The sequence below is a fragment of the Anolis carolinensis genome, chromosome 5 (assembly GCF_035594765.1).
Source record: "Anolis carolinensis isolate JA03-04 chromosome 5, rAnoCar3.1.pri, whole genome shotgun sequence".
In the NCBI taxonomy this organism is placed as follows: domain Eukaryota; kingdom Metazoa; phylum Chordata; class Lepidosauria; order Squamata; family Dactyloidae; genus Anolis; species Anolis carolinensis.
The window spans coordinates 69,331,352-69,350,872 of record NC_085845.1 but is presented as its reverse complement, the minus strand read 5'-3'; the positions used below and the strand labels follow the sequence as shown (position 1 = coordinate 69,350,872).

General features: G+C 40.4%; 2 long non-coding RNA genes across 2 annotated transcripts in view; one reads left to right on the top strand and one right to left on the bottom strand.

Moving 5' to 3' along the window:
• The window catches only part of LOC134299253 (uncharacterized), an 18,848-nt gene extending 12,175 nt beyond the window's left edge, over positions 1–6,673 (top strand). Inside the window, exon 4 of the long non-coding RNA XR_010006435.1 lies at positions 5,175–6,673. This is a non-coding gene — a long non-coding RNA (uncharacterized LOC134299253). The remainder of the gene's footprint in view (positions 1–5,174) is intronic.
• On the bottom strand, positions 4,998–19,521 carry LOC134299252 (uncharacterized). Its single transcript, XR_010006434.1, has 2 exons — positions 19,329–19,521; positions 4,998–5,215 (listed from the first exon to the last, which is right to left on the bottom strand). It is a non-coding gene; the product is annotated as an uncharacterized LOC134299252 (long non-coding RNA).

Sequence of the window (19,521 nt, the reverse complement as noted above, 5' to 3'; positions counted from 1 at the left end):
CACAAAAATGAATAAATAAAAAATGTGCCATTCTTTAAGAAATAAAAGCAGGGAAAAACAAAACAAATCAAATTTAGAACATCCAGCTGTTGATATAGACAGCTTTTATGCTTACCCCTCCTCCAAAAGTTAAGATATTCAGATTCTCCACCTCTTTATGTATACTTCTTTGTCATCATGATCTTCACCTGAAGTAGTATATATTAATTTTTCTTCAATAACAAAGATAAATGAGGATCACAATCTTTTCATACTGCATTTGTGCAGAAAATAAGCAGAGTGAGCATCTGTGATGAGCAGGTAGCTTCTAATAATATCAGACAGTTACTTGCTGTTGGAGAATTTACTAATTTATTAATCAGCCATCCATGTGATAGCAGCAGCTGCCAATTAGAGATGTCATGCCTTGGCAAGCTTCTCCATGTGCTGAGGTTTTGCATGAAGAGGGAAAGGCTTGTGATACAACATCTTGCAGATGCAGTGAAGCAAGATGCAAGAACTGGTATTTCTCCCTTGAGGATGGGGTTCTTACAGCTTGACTCATGGATGAAATGAGAAGGAAGAAAACAGTGAATAGGTGAACTGAGGGATTTTGAGGAGGATCACAGTTCAGTGAAAAGTTCTTGATTGGTAACCTAAGTCAACAAGATATGGAGCAGGACAAGCTGTTCCAGTCACATGCAGGGGCTGTGGGATGTTCATCTTCTTAACAGAACATCTAGTGAGCTACTTCTCTTCTTTTTCTTCATTCGTGCAGTTGTTTCTGACTCTTCATGACTTCATGGACCAGTCCACGCCAGAGCTCCCTGTCAGCCGTTGCCGCCCCCAGTTCCCTCAAGGTCAAGCCAGTCACTTCAAGGATACCATCCATCCATCCATCTCACCCTTGGTCAGCCTCTCTTCCTTTTTCCTTCCATTTTCCCCAGCATCGTAATCTTTTCCAAGCTTTCCTGTCTTCTCATGATGTGGTCAAAATACTTCATTTTTGCCTCTAACATTCTTCCCTCCAGTGAGCAGCCAGGCATTATTTCCTGGAGGATGGACTGGTTGGATCTTCTTGTGGTCCAAGGCACTTTCAGGATTTTTCTCCAGGTCCAAAGTTCAAAAGCATCTATCTTCCTTCGCTCAGCCTTCCTTATAATCCAGCTCTCGCAACCATAGGTTACTAAGGGGAATACCATTGCTTTAACTATGTGGGCCTTCGTTGTCTGCAGCAAATGCAATCAGATTACTTTCATAGAATAATAGAATCATAAAATCATAGAGTTGGAAGAGATCCTATGGGCTATCAAGTCCCAACCTCCTTGATCATATTAGTCTCCCTCCTCTGGCCACATTCCAGCTTGTCAACATCTCCCTTCAATTGAATTGCCCAAAATTGCACACAGTATTCCAGGTGTGTTCTGATCAAGGCAGAATAGAGGGGTAGCATGACTTCCCTGGATCTAGACACTCTACTTCTATTTATGCAGGCCAAAATCCAATTGGCTTTTTTAGCTGCCACATCACATTGTTGGCTCATGTTTAACTTGTTGTCTTCAAGAACTCCAAGATCTTCATTGAAACCAAGTTGAACATGAGCCAACAGTGTGATGCAGCAGCTAAAAAAGCCAATGGGATTTTGGGCTGCATCAAAAAAGTAAAGTATCTAGATTGAGGGAAGTATAGTGCCTTTTTATTCTGTTTTGATTAGACCTCACCTGATTTAACCAATTCTGGGCACCACAGTTCAAAAGAGATATTGAGATGCTGGAAGGTGTCCAGGGATGACAGCTAAAATGACCAAAGGTCTGGAGACCATGCTCTATGAGGAGCATCTTAAAGAGTTGGGTATGTTTAGTCTGTAGAAGAGAAGATTGAGAGGATACATGATAGTTATGTATAAATATGTGAAAGGGTGTCATAAGAAGAAGGGAGCAAATTTGTTTTCTACCAACCTGAAAACTAGGGCTTGGAGCAATGGATTCAAATTACAGGAGAGGAGATTCCACCTGAACATTAGGAAGAACCTCCTGACTGTAAGAGGTTCAGCAATGGGACTCTCTACCTCGGAGTATGGTGGAAGTTCCTTCCTTTGAAGCTTTTAAACAGAGGTTATATTGCCATCTGTCAGGGGTACTTTGTGCTTTTTCTACATGGCAGGGGGTTGGACTAGATGGCCCATGTGGTCTCTTCCAACTCTAGTATTCTATGAGAGAATTGCTAGGTTTTTCTGACATGATCCATAATTCTGCAGTTAGATCATATTGCTAAGTCATCAGGGAATTTTAATATCTTGAATTTCAGATGCTCTAATGTAAGCAGTGAAAGAAATCTACTGAATACAGTTTACCATATGCAATAGATGTATTTTTGAAAACATATTAAGCATCTGGAGGCTGGAGTAACAATCATTCAAATGTTCTTTGGATAGAACATTATACAGTTTTATCAAATTAAATGGGCTAGATTTGAGTTGGGTAACTTCAGAGATTTTTCAAATTAGCACACATTGCAGCCTGCATGAGACGCTAATGTGCAAAATACATTCAAAGTGCTGGTTATGACCTTTAAAGCGCTATGTGGCTCAGGTCTGGGTATTTGGCTGACAACAATTCCTTGTATTAGCTTGCACAGGCCCTTCATGAGAGGCCCTTCTCTCGGTCTCACCTCCATCTCAAACTCAGTTGATGGGAATAAGAGAGTGGGCCATCTTTCTCAGTGGCTGCCCCTCGATTATGGAACTCCCTTCCTAGGGAAGCCAGAATGGCCCCTTCCCTTTGTCCTGCCATCAGCAGGCTTAAACCTTTTTATTCAGCAGGTTATTTGGCTCTGTTGTTTTAGCTCTGAATTTGTTTTTAATAATTTTTGTATGAATTTTAACTCAATTTTTAAAAATACCATTGATAATTCTAATTTCATGTATATGTGTAGATTTTAAATTGTATTGAAATGCTTTTAATGTGAGCCACTTTGGACCTCATCACATGCATGGCAGCGCTGTTCTTAATGGAGGAGGCAGTTGTTTCACCTTACTTCCTTTCACAGCATTTCACTGGTTAGCCTGGTGATCAAATGGAGGGAAGCGAGGTGCACACACAGTGCATGTGGTTTCCCTCTGCCACACAGGCCTGGAGCTGGCAGCATGAGAAGCCTCCCATGTTGCCAGCTTTATGTGATCTCTGGCCTGCTGGCGATGCGGGATGGGGTTATGTGATGGCCTCCATGCCTTGCCATTAAGGACAGCATCACTGCTTTCTGCTGGCCATCTGATGAGGACTTTTTAATCTCCTTTGGGGAGAGAAAAAGTGAGGTATAAACAAACATTATTATTATTATTATTTTATTATTATTGATGCACAACAATATTCATACACAGAAAGTAAGATCACTATGCTGACTTTTTATTGAATCACACAACAGACACTTCCCAAGGGTGGTGGTAGTGGTGGTGGTGGTTGTGGTTGTTGTTGATGATAATCTTGAATTTTGTAGGTATTATTTTTCACAGATTTGATTAAAAATATACTCTCTGGGATTCTCTAGGTCCTCCAGCATGACTCTATGGTCAACTGGAGGCAAGAAGGGGTGTCAATTGCCAAGGAGGAGGAGGAAGAGGAGGAGATTAGGAGAGAGCAGAGGAAGAAGGGGAGCTTGGGGGAAGGGAGGGGAGGGGGCTTAATGGGGTGGGGATCTCATTGCCTGAGGTCCTAGCCCAGAAGTCCCCACTTACCTCACCGGGTGTCCCTTATTATAGGGCAGATACCTGGGAATCCTGTGTCAGATCTTAATATAGAAAATTATGAGAAACTCCCAGAGTGTGTTGCTATTATGGTAACTCTATTGTTGTAGAGACAAAATAAAATAAGCCACACTTAAAGAAATAAGACAAATCCTTATGTTGGGAAAAGGAGAAAAATTTGAAAAGAGTAGAGGAAAAATAGAAGAAGAGGGAGAAAGTCAAGGGCAACAAGACTGAAGCTGCAATGTTGGCTCTTAGATAACAGATAGGTTCTAGGTTCTGAAGTGTTTTCTCTTCAAGTTACATCATTACTGGAACAGCCATGAGGAAAGAGTGAAAATACCAAGATAACAGATCTTTTCTTCCTCCACGCCTAGAAGGAGAACCTGCTGGTGCATAAGACCCAGTTGAAGTTTTCTTAAACTGCTGTTTATAAGATCCATTTTAACAAAAAAAAATATCCTGTTGAATCTACAAATTCCGGAGATGCTTTCTGATTATTTGAGGGGGGATGACGATAGAATGGAAGTTGTTGAACATATAGCCACACTCTTTGAAAAAGTTATACTACAAGTTGGAGCTGAAGCTACATGGTTAGAAAAAAAATCCAATAACTATAATCATACATAATCAAGCTTCACAATTGGAAATCTTCATCTGTCTCCTATCTTGCAAGCATCCACTTTATTTTCATATGCTGCTTTTTTGGAAGAATAGACTGGGTGACTCCACAATAGACAGAACCTTCCACATGATCAGAAAAAGGAGGCTCAAATTCCCAACCTTCCTGGTTGTGCAGGGGCCTCTTTTAAGGTCAGAATGGGGCACCCATGATGGCTAGAAGCTCACATGGAGCTCTATGTCTAGTTTGGAGTAATGGAGGCAGCAACACAGGAACAATCCATCCCCCTTTCCCTGAAACTGGACAGTGGACCAGTCCAAACCAGATCTGATCCAGCTGTCCATATTGCCTTGAAGCCTTTGGACAATTTGGACAATCCTAACAAACTATTAAGTATTCTCCAATTTTGCCCGAATCAGAGATAGGTCAGTTTAACCATCTTACTCATCAGAAGTAGTCAAACATCATGAGGACAGGCAGCAGTTAATTTGAGGTGGGTTTGTGTTTTCTTGCCAGTGTAGACTTGCTGTAATTGCTCTTTGTTGGTCTTCTCAGATGTGAATCTTGGATTTTATGATTATTTTACATTTTAGATTTTCTTTCTATGTCTTATTATTTTAATATTTCAAGAATTTTCTTATTTGCTTGTTTTTATTGTAAATGGTGGGTTTTATTAATTGATATTGTTTTTATATTTGAAAACCACAGTGAAGCCATTTCCAGTTGCAAACATTTCAAACATATAAAGAAGGCATATTAGTTACAGTCATTTGAGTAGTCCTTAGACTTGTGCACAGATTTGTTTTCATCTGTTTCTTTCTGTACCTTCAGGAGCAAACAATGGGAAGAGCCATCCCGGTATGAAAACCCGCCTGCAACGAAAGAAAGTAGGAATTGATCTTAGCTCCTCTTCCCCTATTTGGCATTGCAGTTTAATCTTTTTTTATTAATCCCAGCAAACAAAAAGAAAACCCTCATTCTCTGAAAACTACTACCATCTAGTTACCTCTCGACTACTAGAAAGTAGAAACAGCACCAAGGAAGCAATAAAACCAAAGCAGAAAAGAGATTGAAGCATGCCAATAAAAAGAGGGGTGTTTAAGGTAATCCAGGAAGGATAGCTCCAGGAGGTCATTGTTCTTCCTTACCTAGAAGTGGGAAGCCTCCTTAAAATGCCTTGGAAAGTGTGTGTGGCACCAAGGAGAGAAAGTACCTGAGCCTGCCTGCAGTGCCTCTCCTCCTCTAGAGTAGGAAACAGCTTTAAGAACTTGCCTCCTTTAAATGCCTTTGAAAGAGTGTGTGGCATGCAAGCCTGAGAGATAAAGCGTGCGTGCCTGCCTTCAGTACCTCTCCTCCTCTATTGTAGGAAACATTTTAAATGCCTAAAATGATGGGTAGGGGAGCCTGCAAAGTCCCCCCCCCCCCAATAATGGGTCGGATAGAAAACAAATCTTTCAACTCCCCAGAGCAAAAACAAATTTCTGCCCTTGCAAATTCAGAAGTGTGATGTCTCAGGGACCTTTGGCCCATGACCCCCCAGCCATCATAGATCAAACTGAAGAGGATTTGCACTTTTTCCCACCTCAGCAAGTTTCTGTTCCATTCCAGATGTCCCCTGTTGACATTTTCGTGCCAGAGCCAATTAGAGACGCCCTTGAAACAGAGCCTGGTTCCCCGGAAAGTGTTGTGTTTGATATGAAGGCCTTTCTCAAAACACATCGCTCCCATAAGCAGTTTCTAAGACGAAGCGTGAGATTAGCGGAGAGAGACGATTGTAATTAATCCATTTCCCTTGGGAAGTTTTGGGGAGGCAGACATGTTGAAACAGCTTCATTCTCTAGGAAGATTTGGGGAGTTAAACACCTGTTGGGGGAAGCTCTTGAACTTTCATAAAAGTTCTGCACTGAGCTTTCCCTATCTCGGTGTCAACGTGACTATTCAGAGAAGAACATCGATTCTTGTTTCCGAGCTTCTAAGCGGCCCTCCGGTGCGCTTACTCACGAGTAAACCGGGAGTTGCGTTTCCACTCCTGATCAAGTTTGGACTGCGTTTCAGATCCACCACGAATTATCTTGCCTAGCCTCGAATCCTTGTCTGGACTTTACTTCAAGAATCTCCTTGTGAATCCTTGCTCTTTCCCCACTCAAACTTCCAAAGAGTTTGAGTGTGTTTCGGTTATTGGATTGTAGACTTTGGACTCTAATACTGGACATATAACTTCATTTATTTGGACTATTTTTGATCTTTCCTAAAAGGACAATTGCTTGACTATATACTCTGTATACTTTTGTTTTATTCTTTTATTGCATTAATAAAGATATTAGATTGTTTATTGGCCTTTGTGTTGGTTTCCAGTGTTCACACAGCCTAGGGGTGTTACAAGAAGGCTCCCAAAAAAACCAGATTGGGGCCCCACCGGACACCAAAACGGATCGTGGTTTACCCGGATTGCACAAGTCTAGTAGTCATGGTGGTAGGCAAGCGTCAGTTTTGGTGGCTACTACATGAATGTTGGGGTCCTGAAAGGCACACAAAAGGTTGGGTGATAGTGCCAGACCTGGGAATTGTAATTTTCCTCTTAATTGTCCCTAGAAAATTAGTTTCCTATATTTTATCCCTGCTTTTTGTTTCTGGGGAGTTTTTTGGAACATGTTTCCAAATATTTTTCTGTGTTGCACATATGTTGGAATAAATCAGCCTTCCACTCTCAGTCTACACATTTGTTTAATGTTAAATCTTTTTATCTCTTTCCACCCAGTCACACATACACACTCACAAACCTGTGCATGAATTAGACATACAGAATTGTGTCCTTCCCCTCCTCTACCTTTTTTCTCTCCCCCCTTTATGCCAATGAATCAACATGTAGTTTCATTCATTTTTCTTCATAAAAACATACAATTCCAATATACTGTTCTTTTCGACCCTTCATCCCAATTTGAGTAGTTAAATATAAGATACCATGCATCAAGGGGGGACATTTATTTTTATCTATGATTATTTGGAAATCTAAACTCCAAACCATGTAATTCATTTGTCTTCTCAGCAGCAAACTTCATTTGCTTTTAGCTGTGAGAATGCTTCTATATACATGACAAAGTTAATGCATTTCCCTTTCCTTTTTGGCATCATCTTTTCCCAACAATTTGACAAACTCTTTGCTCCTAAATTGTCCAAACATTGAGAGGGTAACCAAAATTAGCAAGTAAAATGAGATAGTTTCATGTGCACATGTGTTTACCAAAAAACAAGCTAGTAATGAATGAGTGTTTGAACAATCTGACAGCAGACTTGTTAATGGATAAGCCATAAGACAACTGCAAAGCAATCATCCATGGGCTTGGATGGCTCTGCCAGCAATGTGAACATATGGCTTTACCCAAAGGAAAAAAATGTTTATGTTGTTCCAGATTGACTAAAAGAAGGTGTGGAGCCAGTAAAGCTTTGGCAAGTCACTTGATTTCTCAGAGCGTAGGGTGACATCTGGAACTGATAGTGCTTGTGTTTATTTTTTTTTTCAACCATGCTAATACCAGCCCATTTTATAAATCTTTCAACAGTCATGAGAGCTATCCAACTTAGAATAAAAAAGAATTGTTCAGTCATTGCTGCAATATAAACAAAAGTTGAGCAAATCTCAATTAACAAGAAGGGACGTGTTCCCCCACTTTATTTTTCCTTCTCTTTGGGACATCTCATCCAACAGCCTCCTCTGCAAAATTAATTTGCAATTCACCTTGACTTTGAACTATGAATATTATCAAATGAATATATTTTTCAGTAACCAAATACATCTTCACAAGATTCTTTCCTAACAGACAATGCCAGAAGTTAAACATAATTTAAAAAGTATTTTCCCAGAGACTCCAAGCAGATTATTGTTTTTACATTTATCAGAAAAGCTCCCAAGAAGGTCTGTGTGGTTTGTGTGTGTAACTCTGCATCTCCTCTCTCACACATACAAGCTTAGCTCCTGTACTGAGGAGAGTGATATTACTAAATTGATACAAATTTTGCATGCCCATGAATCATGAAAATATTCCAAACAGGCATCCTCTCTATGTCATAGTTGTTTTCTGTCTCAGATTGTAGTTAAAGGAGACAAATTTTATTGAGTCTCAGCCACCCATTTTCCCACGAAAGTTAAAAACAGCAACATCAGGGAAAGATTGTGGCCAGTTTCTATATCTCTCCTTCCACACACCCACACAAGTACTGAGAATGCTACTGGATTCCCAACACGGTAGCATGTCAGTTGTTAAGGACCATAAAAAATGAAATCTTTCCAAGATATTTTTGCCTCGGAAATTGTCATAGAAGTACTGCAAGCATTACAGAAGAGGAAGAGAAGGAAGTTTGGCAAACACTTCCTTCATGCCATTACAAATACCATACCAACCGCAATAGCAGTAAAAAAAAAATCAAACTGGATTAACAACCTTGGGAAATTATGGGTTTAGTGGAACAGAGTAAAACTATGTGTAAAACTATGATCACACATTTTAATCGAATCTACAACCATGCTACAGTTTATTCTGAGATTGACACTTACTTTCTGAAGGGCAAAGAAGGGTGCCTTGTTCTTTTCTCTTACTCAAAATAACCAATATTTGTATCTTAGCCCATGGCCCCTTGGTCCCATTCTCCGCTGTACATCTGTCCAAGTCTTGGGCTGTTGAAGAGATGTGAAATGGGGCTCATCGAGATTGGAGAAAGGACCAAGCCCCAGATGTGACCACAGTGAGATCTTACATAAGGAGCGTGACATGTTGTGTAAAGAGTTTTCATTTCATTTGAAAACTATTATTTTGAGACTATCTCTGGATTATTGGTAGTTCTGAAGCAATTGACCTACCGTGATAGGTCCAATCTGTGTCTTCTCTATGAGAAAGACAAAACAAGACTCAGGAAGCATTGATAGATATTTATGAAGGAGTTTTCCTGGTGGAAGGCAGATGGAATCCCCATTCTTAGATGTTTGGCTTGTATTAACTGTATGGTTCCAGAGAAGTTATTTTTCCATTGAGAAAAGTAAAAAGTTTTAGCAACCCTCCACTCATATTCACAGCAAGATACATAACAAATGAGTTGCCAGTTAATCATGACAGTTCTGCAGAGCAGAAATAGGTACTTGAAAGCCAAAGCTGGCAGAACCTTATTTCACACTCCAATCACCAAGCAACTGCATTGCTCTCCAATACAGAAATCTTAACTTGCACTGCTCCAATTCAAGAAAACATATGTCCCTAGCCAGAGAGGAAAAGATATACTTCCATCAACATAACCACCAGAGAGAAGAGCTATATATGAGATGACTTGACATGTATATATTATAGTAAAAGGTAATGGTGCACATGCATACATCACATAAATGTCATCTTTTCTTCATGAGACAGGCCCAGTGATTAAAACAGAATCTTTTCCTCTGCCCACAACATTTTCATTCAGACTTTATAGCTGTTATGAAAGGCTCTCTTCCCAATACCAGCATAGAAGCTTATTTTCTCTTCTGCATTCAGTAAATCACCGAAGCAAAATAAATGGAAACTTGTCCCCAGACACACACCGCACCGTCTTCCTTATACTCAATGCACATAATTTTTGATTTGAGGTTGCCACAACAAAAAAGGGGGAAAGAGATTTTATGACTCTGTCTCTTTAATCTGCTCTTTGAAAAACAACAAGAACAAAAATCATGTCTTTAGGCTGAAGAAATGGCAGTTGAGGCAATTAGGTGTTTCTCCACCAATAAAGTCATGGTCAGGCATTACTCACCTAAGTATCTTCAACACACCACCAAGGAGTTCCTGGCTCTCCCTCCTCCATTATCACTTTCCTCACATGGGAAGTGAGATGTCTGAAGAGTAAAAGTTCCTAATAAGCAAGAGCCCTGGAAAATCAAAAGGTTTTGCTCACTTGGAAAATCCGTACAAAAACAGAATGCACCTGGGTGCATCATTTTCCACATGAGGAAGGTGATGATGGAAGGCAATGGCACGAAGGAGGACAGGAAAATAACACCAAATCAGGGTTCCTGAACAACAGGGGTGAATGCTGTATTTTTAATGCATTTATTATTTTTGTATCATTCCTTCCAAGAATGGAAAGGCTATTTTGACAGAAGACTTTATGGCTGACAAGGAATTGGACATCCACCTTCTATTCTCAACCTGTACCAAATTAGATGGATTTATGGATGTTATGGCAGTCTGTACTAAAAGGGCACATTCAGGCATTGGGTATGACAGACTGATTCTGCTCTTTTAGCCATCCCTTGTTAGGTAAGCTATGCATAATACTGTATATTGCTGTGTGAACTAAATGACAAATTTCTTCCCAATATAGGGCCCTTGTAGGTATGTTCTAAGTAGGAACATAATGAGGCAAATACGCAGACTTCTTCATTTAAAACATCTGTGTATGAAGAGAAGACCTCAGCTTTCAGACTAATAAAAGTATGTATTATTTATTTATTTATTTACCCCATTTATACCCCGCCTTTCTCTATCCCAAAGGGGACTCAAGGCGGCTTACATATGGCAATTATTCAATGCTTTAAAAACACATAGAGAACATAAGCTAAAACAAATTGAATTAAAATGAATACATATTAAACATTAAAATTGCAATCAGTATTAACATCATGTCATCCAGAAATCATAGTCTAAGGCCGTTCTGTAGTCATTACAGATATTCCAGATCTATTATTGCACTGTGCTATTCATTGAAGGTCTGATCCCAGAGCCAAGTTTTTACTTTCCTTCTGAAGGTTAAGGGGGAGGGGGTTGATCTAATAAAAGACACAGCCAACTATTCTTTTTCACATTGATGTAGAGACATGCCAAAATAGTGTTGCTGGGCATCCAGTATGTAGTACTTAAGATATGAAGAATTATTGTGGACAGCTCAGAGAAAGTGCCCTCCACAGCCAAAGAGTGGCATTTGCAATTGGCAGCATCAGGCAGCTGACATTCAAAAGAGGTGGTGTATCTGCACTATAGAATTAATGCAGTTTGACACTACTTTCACTGCTGTGACTCAACACTATGGAATTGTGGGATTTGTAATAGCTTTAGTGAGGTACCACCACACTTTGGCAGGGAAGGATAAAGACCTTGTAAAACAGTATCTCCCAAGATTCCATACCTTGAACCATAAAAGTTAAAGTGGTGTCAAAATGTATTAATTCTACAGTGTAGATCAGACATGGGCAAACTTCGGCCCTCCCAGGAATTTCAGCCAGCTTACCAGCTGTTAGGAGTTGTGGGAATTGAAGTCAAACACACCTGAAGTGCTGAAGTTTGTGCATGTTTGGTGTGGATGTACCCAGGAAGAAATTGTTGTTCATGGAGATAATTGATGGTTCCTTGAGAAACAACAGTTATTAATGTGTCAAGAGCATTCCAGACTCAGTATGTTTTACAGATTCCCTTTTAGTTAAAGAAGGATGTGGTACATATGCAAAATTTGATTTTGCCATTTTCTAAAATGGACATGATTTTACTATGCTTTTGGGACTTGGGTATCTCTAGAATTTGGTATCCACAAGGGCTCCTGGAACCATAAAAGGTAAAGGTAAAGGTTTCCCCTGACGTTAAGTCCAGTCATGTCTGACTCTGGGGGTTGGTGCTCATCTCCATTTCTAAGCCGAAGAGCCGGAGTTGTCCGTCATGTGGCTGGCATGACTGCATGGAGTGCCGTTACCTTCACGCCGGAGTGGTACCTATTGATCTACTCACATTTGCATGTTTTCAAACTGCTAGGTTGGCAGAAGCTGGAGCTAACAGTGGGCACTCACTCCGCTCCCGGGATTTGAACCTGCAACCTTTCGGTCTGCAAGTTCAGCAGCTCAGTGCTTTAACACACTTCGCCACCGGGGTTCCTCCTGGAACCCAGAGGATATCAAAGGCCCACTTTATGTTTGATGTGCTTTCAAGCCATTTCTAAATTATGAAAACCATAAAATGAGAGCATCACATGGTCTTCTTGGCAAGATTTGTTCAAGGGGGTTGTCAATGCCTTCCTCTGAGCCTGAAAAAGACTGATTTACCCAAAGTCACCCAGTGGATATCCATAGTTGAGTGAGGATTCAAATCTTGTTAAGGCCTCACTATTGATTTCTTTGTGATGGTAACCATGTTGCACCCCTGGGATATCTCATCACATGGGGAAGTAGGGTGCACATTCAACAATTGAACTGAACAATTCAATCAATGTTGAATTGTAGAACCAATTCCCAGAACGAAATGAGAATTGGGTAGGGACACTTACTTCTATTACCACAGATCTGCAAGTTTACGTTCCCTAAAGTTTATGTGCCAAAAAGCAGCAGCAAGTATAAATATTAGTGTAGAAATTATGCTTGTGAGAGCTACCATATTTATCAAGAGTTGTTTTGCAGAGATTATTAACCTACTGTGCTCATGCCTCATCCTTTATTCCTTTCTTCCATATCTAAAAGGACACATCAGTGAAGTTTGACTATCTGGACACATTGGGCACAATCCTATAAACTGCTTTAACTATGTTGCCGTAAGTGGCAGTGGGTGATATAGGTAGTAGTAGTAGTATAGTAGAAGGAACAAAATGGCCAGAAATGCTATAAAAATCAGAGGCAGAACAGCAAAACAAACAAACAAACAAATAACAACTGTACCATCTGGAAAGAAAGCTGCTTAGTTAACTCACAAGCCAGTAAGAAACCATACGGGCAAATTGTTTTGGGAGCAGAAAGGGCTTTTTTTTGCTATGAATCTCTTCAAAGTTATGGTCAAGATTCCCTGGTTCATCCCTCCTTCTCTGTGGCTAGAGACATCCCCCCTTTCTGGCTAGCTCAAGGTAGAATACTGAGCATCTCCAAGCCCCTGTAAATTATGAAGTAATTCATAATGTACAGCATGCTTACAGTGAACTACCTTTTATTCTGCTCTGAAATTTCTCTCCTTAAATCTCTTCATCTTATCTTGTTGTCCTTCAGTTTGAAGAAGCTGTTAGGAAGTCTGAACATTTGGGAAGAAAATGTTTTATAGGCACAGTAAAACTTAAACTGGTGATATCATATTAATATTTTAGCCAATCTTGATTCAACCATACAATTTACTGCCCATGACTGCCAGTCTGGAACTTGTTTAGAGCTTTTAGATCACAAGAATTTTGGCAACTCTAAGAAAATATTTTCCACACTTTCCCCTCTCAAAGCCTACACTTCACAAGCACTTAGGGCTACATTTATCATTAGGCCAAGAGCAGAGAGTCACTTAGTGGAGATTATTTACAAAATCAGTACTAGATTATTTGGATATATGATGCACTGATTAGTTTTGTCATTCCTTTTCACTTCAAAAGATAACTTGAAGGAAAATGGGGATGGGAGAAAAAGAAAGAAACCTGGAAAGTCTTATGTAAACTCTCTTGGCTTCCTTCAAAATTTCTCAGATATTTGCCTTGATAGGCATCTATTTCACACCAGATTTTAGAGGTCCGCAGTGACACTGTTGTGATTCCATTAACACCACATTGCATGTATTGTGAGATTGCCATAACAGGACACACATTCTTCCCCTGGGCAAACTCACCTCACTGTTATAGGGTAGTCCACACTTCCATTAATTTAAAACACATTTGAAGACCTATATCTTCCGACAGGCCTACTCAGCCAGCTTTAATCATGAATTTTAAAATTGTGTCTTATGTTTAATCTTTGTTCTGTGTATTTTACTATGTATTTTGTAGAAATATCTTTTGATATGTGTATTTTGCAGAATGGTTTTAGATTATTGTATATTTTAGCGATCTTGTAACCTACCTCGAGCCATGGGAAGAGACAGATAAGAAATAAAATTATTATTATTATTATTATTATTATTATTATTATTATTATTTCCATTATTTTTGGCTTCATGGCTGTGGCTGCTTCAATTATTGTTTGTGTTTTTCCATCATGCATGCAAATATACATATTTTTGTTAACTAGGGATGATATACAATTATCTGCACACATGCAATTCTTTTTAAAAAATAACTGAAAATTCAGTTGAAGAAAAAGCTCTTCTTGGCGGGAATGCTCACTTTCCAATAATTTGTTCCCTTCACCATTGAGTTATCCCCACAACTCCACAGTGATATAATGTCAGCCATATACTAAAAATACTAGACATTCTAGGAAATTGTGGGGTGAAAGGCAAGATTTTTGAACCAGATTGAAGCCCAAAGAACTGCATTGCAGTTGAATTGCCAAGAATGCCATGTATCTTAACCACAGCAACTATAAGGTGAGTATGATTTTTTTCATTAGTGAAGACAAGTTGAAGAAAAATTCCAAAAAATGAGAATGTAGCATGGTTACTTAGAAATTAAATTCTGATTTAATTCTCTGCTTTAATGTTCACTGCTGTGATGAAATCACTAAGCAGGCTTAGGTTAGGCATCATTGATCAACCTTTGGTTTATTCCATCCCCAATGCAATGACATTTATATCCCATATAGAGCTGGTGTAGAACCAGGTGAGCAAGATGCAACTTCTACACTTCTCCAATGTCTGAAGTCAGCATTGTGCTACTGAATTTAAACAGCACATCTTTGTAGCACTATACTTCCCACCCTCACCCCCTAAAGCTTTTCCATGCTAAAACTAGGCACTCCAAAACCCTTTCCATAGTGTAACAGAAGAACCAAATTTACCAGAGGCTTCAGAAAAATGTGATTTGTCTCTAAAACAAAAATCGCACAGAATGCTTTCCTTGTGGAAACATGCTGTCAGTAGATTGAAAGTAATTTTCCTCTTTTCTGGTTGGAAGCACACTACTGAATTCCAGCAGGGAGTATGGCCCACAATGAGTTCCTGGGTCACAAAATGGCACCCTAGAGCCACCAGTTTCCTACCATGATATACAAGATTACATAATCATGTCTTGGATCTTTCAAGCATTATTCGAATACTAAATTTTACTAATATCTCACTTTTGTATGAAAATACAATGGCAGCCCTAAAAGCAGGTCTAAAAATACCAGAAAAACATGTTCTATCTTGAGGCAGTCTGTTTGTCAAAAGGTGCTCTATTTTACCTACTACTTCCATTTTAAGGACTTGGTTTCTTTGAGGCTATATCCTATTATTTCCCCCACCTGGTGCCATGTGCTTTTGTGAACTAATCTCATACCTTGAGCTCTTTCACAAAGTACAAACGTGTGACCCAAAAATGAACACAAAACATCTCTTACTGCACCCCAGATTTTGAACTACAGTTGCTTGATGATAAGGTGCTGTTCGCTTCTACTAAACTCTGACATTGAAACAATATCAGAGTCTCAGGACAAAATCCTGTTTCAAATCAATTCCTGATTGTGTGGTCTTAGCTTTGTATTTTGGTAATGACAGACATTTTGTTCTTTCATGGAGTAAGCCTAAAAGGTCATTGACTTGGTCTAAACAAGCTTCCAAAGAACATGGCATCCATGAAAGAGAAAAGGGAATTGAGCCAAAATGCTGTTTGTTTTATAACAGTGGCACCTCCCTTCCTGTATTCCCCGTAGTAACTTATGGATGCGAGAACTAGACCGTAAGGAAGGCTGAGCAAAGGAAGATAGATGCTTTTGAACTGTGGTGTTGGAGGAAAATTCTGAGAGTGCCTTGAATCACAAGAAGATCCAATCAGTCCATACTCCAGGAAATAATGCCCGACTGCTCATTGGAGAGAAGGATATTAGAGCCAAAGTACTTTGGCCACATAATGAGAAGACAGAAAAGATTGGAGAAGATAATGATGTTAGGGGAAATGGAAGGAAAAAGAAAGAGGGGCTGACCAAGGGCAAGATGGATGGATGGTATTCTTGAAGTGACTGGCTTGACCTTGAAGGAGCTGGGGGTGGTGAAGGCCAACAGGGAGCTCTGGGGTGGGCTGGTCCATGAGGACACGAAGAGTCAGAAGCAACTAAATGAATAAAAAACAACAAACCTTCCCTCAATCAGGGATATCTTCAAGTACATGTGAATACTGACTCTTTACAGATCAAAATATTTCCAGCGAGTCCCCCTAGTTGTAAGATTTCACCTGAGAAATATAAACTGGATTCCTCATCCACAACCCCTTGGGTTGTGATGCTATGAATTCAGTAAAGTATCCACATCAGGAATGCTATGTTATGAGTGCCTTGGGACATCCTGAAAACTGTCCTGAATGTTTTCCCACCCTGCTTAGGCTGATCAATATTTTCAAGTGGTGCAGAGGGCTATAGATCAAGAAGGAGCAAAACCACTCATCCTTTTGCATTAGTATTTGGATCCAAGATATATACAGAATAGGATTTTACTTAAGAAAGGTGATCCTAAACTTAGGATGCTTTGTTCATATCAACTATTTTTTCATTTCACATCTTTTGCAAAATCCATTTCTTCCTATTGAACTATCGGAATCTGCTCATTCATTGCACTGGCAAAATTGTTCAATATTTTAGCTCTGCATGAATTCAGCTGTAAAAATAACTTTATCTTCTCCACCCTCATACCTGCAAAAATTGATTGCCCCATATCCCTCTTCTCCAAAATGGTGCTTTAGCTTTTTAGTCTTCATTTTCTGTACTTCAATCTTTAAATGAGCTCATCTTATCCTATACCTCTTTTATGACTCAATATGCTTGGAGTTGATTCAATATATTTTGTACAACTAAATCCACACAGATCAATTAAGACAGTGTGTGTAAGCTTAAGCCAGCAAAAATCGATGTGCCCATATCAGCTTAAACTGGATATATTTTTGCAGATCTGGTATTTGGATTTCAGTGACAGGTATATTTTTGACAACGGATGTAATAGAATTGTCAATAAAATCTAATCATCTTCAAAAGCCAGACAGTTGGCTGCTATAATTAATTCTTCAAGTAAAATGTCAATATTTATGAATCAAAAATAATATTGTTTGATAATACACTGCTATACCTTTTCCTTATATGTTATCATTTGTTCAGATTTATAATTATTTTCAATAAATGCTGCTTAGAATAATAATTGAGACTATCAACTTGTGTGATTATAAAGGTAGAAACAAGACATTTGGTTAGCAAGAAAATCATGTGCCAATGTGACATACACATATCAAAGACCAGTATTCAAACTGCAAGGAAAAACCTGAATCCTGAATAACTAGCAAGACACAAGATTTGGGAGAATTATTACTGAGAACAGGCAGGACTGTTGATGAGATTATTCAACCTGTATTTGGGCATTTTTATTTACTACTGGTTACTACTAATGGCCAATAGCTCATGTATTATCTTTTTGACAGATAGTCCAGGAGTTTGAAACACCAGTAGCAATTCACAAACCAAGTTTGGAGAGGGTAGAACTCATCCCCTAATGGCGGTGGGGTTTTATATTATATAGACATATTCATTTACCTCCCATCTTCCAGGACTAGCTGCTCAACATTGTCTTTTTTCCACTGAGGGCCATTTCGGCTTAACAGATTAGAGAGTTGGGCCAAAAACTAACAAAATGCACTGGGTTGTTGTGGGTTTTCTGGGCTATATGGCCATGTTCCAGAAGCATTCTCACCTGATGTTTCACCCACATCTATGACAGGCATCCTCAGAGGTTGTGAGGTCTGTTGGAAACTATGCAAGTGGGGTTTATATATCTGTGGAATATTCAGGGTGAGAAAAAGAACTCTTGTCAAACAGACAAGTGTGAACAGGGCCGGCCCAACACGGAGGCCATGTGAGGCTGCCGCCTCGGGCGCAGGCCCGGGGGGGCGCCGTCAGGCACCCTGGCCCTGCCTCCCACGCTGCGTGAGAGGCGGGATCAGGGTGAGCTGCACGGGAGGCTCCCGCGCAGCTCAGCCTTGCCGGCCTGGCCTTTTCCAGGGGGCCAGACTGCAGCAAAGGTCCTTGCAGGCCGCGATCGCGGCCTGAAAGGACCTTTGCTGCAGTCTGGCCCCCTGGAAAAGGCCAGAGCACGCTGGAAGGGAGGCAAGGCCCCGTCTGGGCGGAGCCTCGCCTCCCGGCCTGCGCGCCCTGGCCCCGCCTCTCACGTTGCGTGAGAGGCGGGGCCAGGATGAGCTGCGAGGGAGGCGCGGCCAGGGTTGGCCCCACCTTCCTTGCAGCTCAGCCTCGCCGGCCTGGCCTTTTCCAGGGGGCCAGACTGCAGCAAAGACCCTTGCAGGCCGCAATCGCCCCCTGGAAAAGGCCAGACTGGCAAGCTGAGCTGTGCGGGAGGCGGGGCCAACCCTGGCCCCGCCTCCCACGCAGCTCACCCTGGCCCCGCCTCTCACGCTGCGTGAGAGGCGGGGCCACGGCGCGGGAGGCGGGGCCCGCCGGCGGGGCGCAGGAGGCGGGTGGGCGCAATTTCCCCTCCCCGCTTTATATAAAAAAATATGTCCGGCCGGCCCTGAGTGTGAATGTTGCAATTGGCCATGAAAGCCTTCAACAACACATTGACAAAATGCATTTCATGGGGGAAGTTATTAAAAAGACACTAAAAATGAAAAGCACAGATATAGGATCACTCACCCTTGACAACAATACACATAAAAGGGATTCAGGAGTCAAGCTGAACATAATCCAACACTGTGTTGCGGAAGATTAGAAACAATGAGATCCTAGAATCCATCAATTTGAGTATTGTGTGGAGAGAAGTAATGATACTGCTCAATTCTGCTTTGATCAGACCTCACCTAGACTATTGCGTTTTGTTCTGGGCACTATAACTCAACAAAGATATTGGTAAACTGGAAGTATCTAGAAAAGAGTGACCAAGATGGTAAAAGGTTTTGAAACCAAAACCAGTTAGAATGAGGTTAGGGAGCTGGGTCTATTTAGCCTGTATAAGGTTAAGAATGACACAAAAAGCATATTTAAACCATATTTGAAAGAATGTCATTTTGAGGGGAAGGCAAGCATGTTTTCTGCTCCTCCAAACAAGGGCATGGAGCAATGGATTCAAACTACAAAAAAAGAAATTTCACTTAAATATTAGGAAAAGACTTCCTCACAGTAATAGCTGTTTGTCAGTGAAGTATGTTCTCTTGGAGTATGGTGGACTGTTCTTTTCAGGGGTTTTTGAAACAGAGATTGGATGGCTATCTGTAGGGGTGTTCTGCTTTGTGTATTCCTACATGGTAGGGGGTTGGAAGTTCCAACTCTATGATTCTATGATGCCATCACAATGAACATTATAAGTATTTC